Source organism: Cnephaeus nilssonii (assembly GCF_951640355.1).
Source record: "Cnephaeus nilssonii genome assembly, chromosome: 15".
Taxonomy (NCBI): Eukaryota; Metazoa; Chordata; class Mammalia; order Chiroptera; family Vespertilionidae; genus Cnephaeus; species Cnephaeus nilssonii.
Window position 1 is genome coordinate 58,668,689 of NC_137086.1, and position 7,531 is coordinate 58,676,219.

The following is a 7,531-nucleotide window of genomic DNA, read 5'->3' on the forward strand; positions in this document are numbered from 1 at the left end:
ATTGCATGGTTTGGCCAGCCTCTTGAGCTCCTGTGATTTGCCATGAGAAGAGTATGTCCTGGGAGCTGCTTCTCCCAGAATGAGATACATGGGGCAGATTCAAATCTGATTTACAGTTGAAGCCAAGCCTATCCCTAAGCAGCCAACCCTCAGCCGGCCAACAAACCCACAAGCCAGCTAAACATATGTTTGCCATTAGAAGTCACAGGACCATGCATTAATTGTTATGTAGCATGAATGCAGCAACACCTGGTTAACAGGAACACAAAAGGTTTATTCTTCAGGACTTTTTCTGGAAGAATCACTAAGACTGTCCTTCATCAATACAGCCCAAGAGATAGCCAGGGAATTTAAAAGTGATAGAAAAAATAAAATATACAGTTACATCTAAGTAGGTGTTGATTGTAAGAAAAAATTAACAATGATCTTGATGCTCAGTCCAGATCACCTGAAAATGACAAGCAGTGAGGGCAGGGAGAGGAGAGTTAAGGTTGCATCTTGTTCAGCTTGGGACAGGGGATGAGGGACGTAAAGGTAGTTAAATCAACATTGGTAGGGAAAGTAAGTACCAATGTGTAAATTAAAGTTTTAAGGGTGATCACTAGAAAAATATAGACTTGAGATGTATTACTTTCAATCCATTAAAATAAAAGAGAAACAAGAAAATAAAAACCAATCAATCAAAAGGCAAAAAAGACCTTTTTTAAAAAAAATTTTAAAAAGCGGATCAGGTAGCATTATAGAGATAAAGCATAGAACAACATAGAAAGAATAAATTCAAACATTAGTAATCACTAAAAAAGCAAGATTAAATCTTTCTATAAAGGCAGAAATTCTGGGATTACAAAACACTCCTGAAACAAAATAATGCAAATAGAATAAAAAGAAAAGTTAAAAAGAAAATAGTATAGCAGGCAAACACTAACAAATATATACCAGAGCAATGTTACTTTCAGACAATAGAGTTCAAAGGTAAAAGCATCAAAGAGGACAGAGAAAAGCATATCTAACCAATAAGAAAGTAAAATCTATATTATCATCAACCTTGATGCACAAAAATAGTTAATACAAACACTGATAGAAAGTTAAAAAAAAAAAAACTGGACAAGTCCCCCACACAATAGACACTTTAACAGATTTCATCCAAAACTCAGCAGGTTAAATAGGCCTGCCAAAAAGTGAGGGTTGAGAAGATTTGAATGATTTAATAGAGAACTTTGTATCCACAAGCAGAAAATACACATTCATTTCAAGCACATAAAACCCACAGAAAAATTGGCCACTGTTAGGCTTCAAAGAAAACCTCAACAGGCTTTCAGGCAAGATCTCACAGGGCATCTTTATTGAACACAATTCCATAAGATATAAATTGATAGCAGAACATGAGCCAAAAATCCAATTCATCTAATAACTTTAAAACCACAGAAAAACTCAAGCAGTGTAGTGAGCTATTTTAAAACAAACAGGGCTAAGCATAGCAAAACCTGCACATTGCTTTCAGAGAGGCACTCTGAAAAAAATTTAGTCTTTCATGCAAACATCTAAAAATTTTTTTAAATAAAAATGTGTAATAACTATTCAACTCAAGAAATTAAAAAACCCACAAAATAGCAAAGCAAACTGCAGAATTAATAAATACAACAGCATAGATAAATTAGTTGCTTAATGAACTCAAAGATGCTTTTCTTGAAAACTAAATCAGTATCTAGATAAATAACTGTTTAAAATGCTTAGAGTGTAGTTGCGTGTGTATGTGTGTGCATGTGTGTAAGTAAGTGAATATGAAATTGATGGCATCACAAATCAGGGGGAAATTAAATAAATTCTGTTGGGATAATCAGTAAGGTTTATTGGGACAAAATTCAGTTTATGTCTCTACCTTACACCATATACATAAAAATGAATTCCAAATGAATCAAAGAACAAACATAAAGCACATACTATAAAAGCATGACAAGAAATATAACATTTTTTAAATTAAATTAAATAGAAATAAAATGCAAAGGTGATAAACAAAAGGACTATGTATGTTTTCACTTATGTACAACAGAATGAAACAAAATATATGCAACATGCATAACAGTTAAAGAACTTGCACCCAGAATTACACACAATTTAATAAGGAAAAAGTGACAACTTTTATGTAAAAAACTGAAGGATGTGGAGGGCAATTCACACAAAGAGAAATGCAAACTGGGCAGCAAGCACAGGAAAAGAGGCCAGCCTCGCCGGTCTCTGCCACCTGCACCTGGCTGTGGGGAAGAGAGAGGGCAAAGAGAAGCATGACACCTTGGACTTGAAACCCTTAGGAGATGTGCAAAGTAGTGATGGAGGAAAAGAAGTTTGGGTGCCAAAAGGTGGCATTACCCACGGATGTCTCCCACCAGACTCTGAAAAGTACTTAAAGGGCCTCTTTTACCCACCACAAGTTGTGCTCAACATTCTTGGGAATTTAAGAGCAGCACAAACTTTTGTGTTTCCATCTGCATCATAAATGGGATCACACTTTGTTTTCCTTTTTGGATCACACATTCTGAAGCGAGTCTTACATGTAATTATTCTTGAAAACTCACCCACGTGTAAATCAGACCACAATGTTTTACTTCATGCAAAAAGCACCCAATCCTTCTTCCCAAGATTGCAACATGAAACTTAGTCAATATCTTAGAAACCACAGACCAGGCTTGCCCACAAACACACCACTCCCAAGGGCCGGAGCCCACTGAGCCCTGGCGTGAGAGTGCTCAACCGCATGAGACACTCAGAGCTGAGCACAAGATGCAGAATTCAGAGCCTGCAAATAAGAGGACATCAGGGAACATGGGCCAGGCCAGGGAGGACATGACAGCTATATCAGTGTTCCTAGCACAAGGCACATGACATCTGAGGACACAACAGCCTGTCCTAGGATCAGCTCTCACCTCAGAAAGTACTGCATGAACCATCCTATTTTATGTGAATTGTGGTAAAATACACAGTGAAAAATTTATCTTCTTGGACATTTTTACGTGTACTGTTCAGTGGCATTAAAGTATGTTGACATCATTATACTACCACTTCCACCATCCACAAAAATCTTTTCATCATCCCAGCTGAAACTCCAAACCCATCTATACTAATAAAAGGGTGATATGCTGATTAGACTGGGCATCCTTCCAGATGTCCTTCTGGACAAAGTCACAGTAGCAGGGGCCAAGGCAGAGGCAGTTAGGGACAATCAGGCCAGCAGGGGAGCAGTTAGGAAACAATCACGCCAGCAATCAGTGGCAGTTAGGGTTAATCAGGCAGGCAGGCAGGCGAGTGGTTAGGAGCCAGTGGTCCCAGATTGTGAGCAGGATGTCCAACTGCCGGTTTAGGCCTGATCCGAGGAGTCCTGGATTGGAGAGGGTGCAGGCTGGGCTGAGGGACCCCCATGCATGAATTTTATGTACCAGGCCTCTAGTGAAATAATAACCACCTACACCACCTGTCCGCAGCTCTGAGCAACCACCATCCTATTTTCTGTCTCTAGGAATCTGACTGCTCCAGGTCCTCATATAAGTGGAATCATACAGAATGTGCCCTGTTGTGGCTGCCTTATTTCACTAGCATAATGTCCAAAAGTTTCATTCATGTTGTAGCACATGTCAGAACCTCCTTCTTTTTTTACATCAATAAATAAAGAATAGTTTATCTAACAAAATCAGAACCCCACGTGCATGTAAAATAATGATATAGAAGTTGGTGACTAGTCAAATCGTTCAGGTTCATATTTTACACTTTCTACCATTTTGAATTGCATTGATTGATTCTGTTCAAAAGAACGTTTCCTTACATCCTCTCACAATGGGTCTTTAGTCTCTCTCGGTGGTATCCAAAATGAAATTATACATAAGGACTGACTAGGCAAGGTTTAACATACTATTTTAAGTTGTTTTGCACAATGAGATAGGACACAGTCTTACTTAAGAAAAAGAAAAAGCAATGTCAATAGTTTAAAAGTAAGTACTCCTTGAAGCAGCAGATAAATACATTCACTACCAGCCTGTGCCAAAGAACCTGGCAATGGCAAGATGTGTGGCTTATGAAAGAACCATCACCACGACCTCTATATACAATTTTTGTAGCATTTGACCACATTTTTATCTCTTGAAAAATCCTCCCGTTCTTCAATATAAGTAAATATTTATTAATCAAAAAGAAAAAAAAAAGTCAGGTTGTGGGGAGATAATGATAACATTTGTTTAAAATATTAAGATGCCAATGAACATTTGTGCAGTCTCCCAAGACCGTGAATTTCCATCTGTGGGTTTTGTCAAAGGGGAAACCAGCTGCAGGATGGACAGAGAGATCTTTACTGACTAGAAACAACAAACTTCTGCATTTTGGCTCCAGGAGAGCTCAGCATAACATGATAAACCACAGTCAGGCACTTACCTAGTTCATTTGGGTCAGTGGTCACCAACCAGTAGTCCGTGGACCGCTGGTGGTCCGTTAGGTCCAACAGGTTGGCAACCGCTGATCTGGGTAGAAGAAAGGAAGGTATCATGCAAGTTTTAGGCAAGTCAGACATTTATGGCAACTGAAAGTGCCGCTTTCCTCAGTGCTCGCCCAGCCACTTCCTGCCCTGAAAGGTCAGTCTAATGGGCCCAACTTGACTTTCAGAGAAATCAGGCCCTCCTGCTGGCAGCAAGCATCTGATTCAATCTTTTTTGGTTGTTATTAATCCTCACCCAGATATATCTATTGATTTTTTTTTTTTTAGAGAGAGAATGGAAGGGAGGGAGGAAAGGGTAGAGAAAGAGAGAGAGAGAAATAGAGAATCATTGATGCGAGAGAGACACATGGATTTGTTGACTCCCACACACGCTCCCCCACTGCGGCCCAGGAACGAACCTGCCACCCAGTACGTGCCCTTAACAGGAACTGAACCCGAGACTCTTTGGTGCACAGGCCCATCCCCTACCACTGAGCAACAGGAGCCAGGGCCCATTTGCTCTTGATCGCTGATGGACATATTTGACAGAAATAATAAGGTGAAGCAGGAGGGAACTGCTTGAATAGCAGCTAGAAGAAAGAAGTAATAGTTCAATGGCAGCCACTGATATTACTGAAGTCTGCGTGGTTGCTCATCTACCCAATGGCCTTGATGGACACCAGCGCCGGCAGGCCCGAGCCCACGAAGGACCTAGCGCCAGAGAAGAAAAAGAACAAGCCCTGATGGCACTCTGCATGGACCTGGGGGCCATGGAGGATGCGAATTCCAGACCTGCTTTATACTTGCCAATATCCCACTGATGCCAATCAGCACGAACTGTGGGACCTGCCACCATACCAGCAAGTCCACAGCAAAATACGCGACATTCCCAGAGATCTGGGTACTGGTTTTCTCTTTCATGGGTCCAGCCTTTTGCTTTTCAAAATCCTGCAAGGAAGGCAGAACACCTGACAAAGAACATTCCACAGTGATCCTTTACTAAGGACGACAGCAGTGAGCTGTGTCTTCTCAAAATGGGAATTAACAGGAGGACGAGCACCATGTGGGACATGGTGGGCCAGGCTGCAGAAAACGTACTGAAGATACCTGAATCCCCAAAGATGTAACACACGCATCTTCTGCATTTGAAAATACGCTGTCCGGCAAGGTATCAAAGCCAAGAATGTGGGAATAATCTCGACAAGAGACTTCGCATCTTCCCCTTAGTCTTTCATAAATGGCCCTCCAGGAGATATTTTACACAAATCAGACTTTGTTTGCTTAAAGAGTCCACCGCCTTCACCACCACGACCCTGCCCCGTTCTCAGGTCCTCTTTAGGGGACAGCACGAATATGCCAAAATCTTGAACATATGGAGGAAGGCACTGCAGCTAGAGGTCTTGGTGATGAAACAGCTCTGGCCCCAGAGGAAGATCAGGAAAGAGAAGCTGATGCAGACAGTGAGGATATCATAGCCTATCACAAAGCGCACATCTGCTGATGTAGGCAATGCCTCCTCACGAGATTAGTGCTCCAGTAAAACCAATGAAAGTACCTTTCGTGGCTTCCCGACCTCTATCTTTACCTTGCTTGGCACCGAAGGGCGTGACCGCACCCTCACCCAGGCCGACCATCGAGAGCGCATTGCACACACGCAGTATGGTCAGAAAATACTTGATATGATTTCAATCTTCTTAAATTTATTGAGACTTGTTTTGTGGCCTAACATATGACCTATCTTGGAGAATGTGCACTTGAAAATGAATGTGCACTAGAAAATGATGCATATTCTATTGTTCTTGGGTAAAATGAAACCTCAAAAAACTCTGAATAGCTAAAGAAATCTTGAGAAAAAAAACAACAAAGCTGGTAGTATCATGGTCTCTGATTTCAAAATATACTACAAAGCTATAGTCATCAAAGCAATATGGAACTGGTACAAAATAGGCACATAGATCAATGGAATATATTAGAAAGTCAGGAATTAACTCATGCTTATATGGTCAATTAATTTATGGAAAAGGAGGCAGAAATATACAATGGGGAAAAGACAGTCTCTTCAATAAATGGTCTTCAAAAAATTAAAAATAAAATTACCATATGTTCCAGCAATTCCACCCCTGGCTATTTATCCACAGAAAACAAAAGCGGGAATTCAAAAAGATATATGTATCCTTTTGTTCATTGAAGCATTATGTACAATAGCAAAGATATGGAAGCAACCTATGTTTCTATTGATGAATGAATCAATAAAAAAAGAAGTGATATGGAATATTACTCAGCCATAAAAAGGAATGAAAAAAGTTTAGCTAAATCAGAAAGCAGGTCTAATTAAGCAAGTTTATTCTATATATATAAAAGATTAAGTTGACTCACGCATGCACAATACATATAAAGCTCTCGCTAGCGCCAACCCCACACGTGTTTCAATCTATCATTGTCGATAGTGAATTTTGTTGACACTTCTATTATAGAGAAAGGGTGAATAGCAAGATTAAAATATTTCTTCTAATTAATTTCCTTTCAATGTGCATGAATCCATGCACCGGGACACTAGTATGTGAAATATAAAACACACACACACACAACCAACAAATTGTTGAATCCAAGATGGTGGTGGAGTAGGTGGAAGCTACATTCACCTTCACCCAGGACCAAACTAGAATTACAAGTAAATTATAAAATAATCATTCTGAATAAACCAACTAAATATTATCTGAATAGCAGTCGTATAACCAATGATTTACAGAAGAAGCCACATAGAGATTGGTAGGAAGGTCTAAGACATGAAAACGGCTGGCCCAGTTCCCATAGGCCGTGGCTGAGGTTCCCAAGGAATATCTCAGCCGCAGGAGGGGTCCCCCTGAGAAGTGTGGGGTCTAAACCTCAAGCCAGGCTCCCCATCCCAGGGCACTGGAGCCAGGAAAAAGCACCCACATAACATCTTGCTGTGAAGAGCATACAGGTTTCTGTCTGTCGGGGAGGGACAAGAATCCCCTAAAGACACAGGCGCCCTCTTAAAGGGCCAATGCACAACGTTGCATTCACAGCCTCTCAACCTGGGCTCTGGTGGAG

The 7,531-nt window shown here is 40.6% G+C and overlaps 1 pseudogene across 1 annotated transcript; it reads right to left on the reverse strand.

Annotated features, from left to right (window-relative positions):
• Positions 1 to 434: 434 nt before the first annotated feature.
• On the reverse strand, positions 435 to 6,090 carry LOC307111954 (solute carrier family 15 member 4-like; annotated as a pseudogene). The gene is made up of 3 exons: positions 5,564 to 6,090; positions 4,946 to 5,481; positions 435 to 448 (listed from the first exon to the last, which is right to left on the reverse strand). The product of its transcript is annotated as a solute carrier family 15 member 4-like (transcript).
• Between the last annotated feature and the right edge of the window lie 1,441 nt (positions 6,091 to 7,531).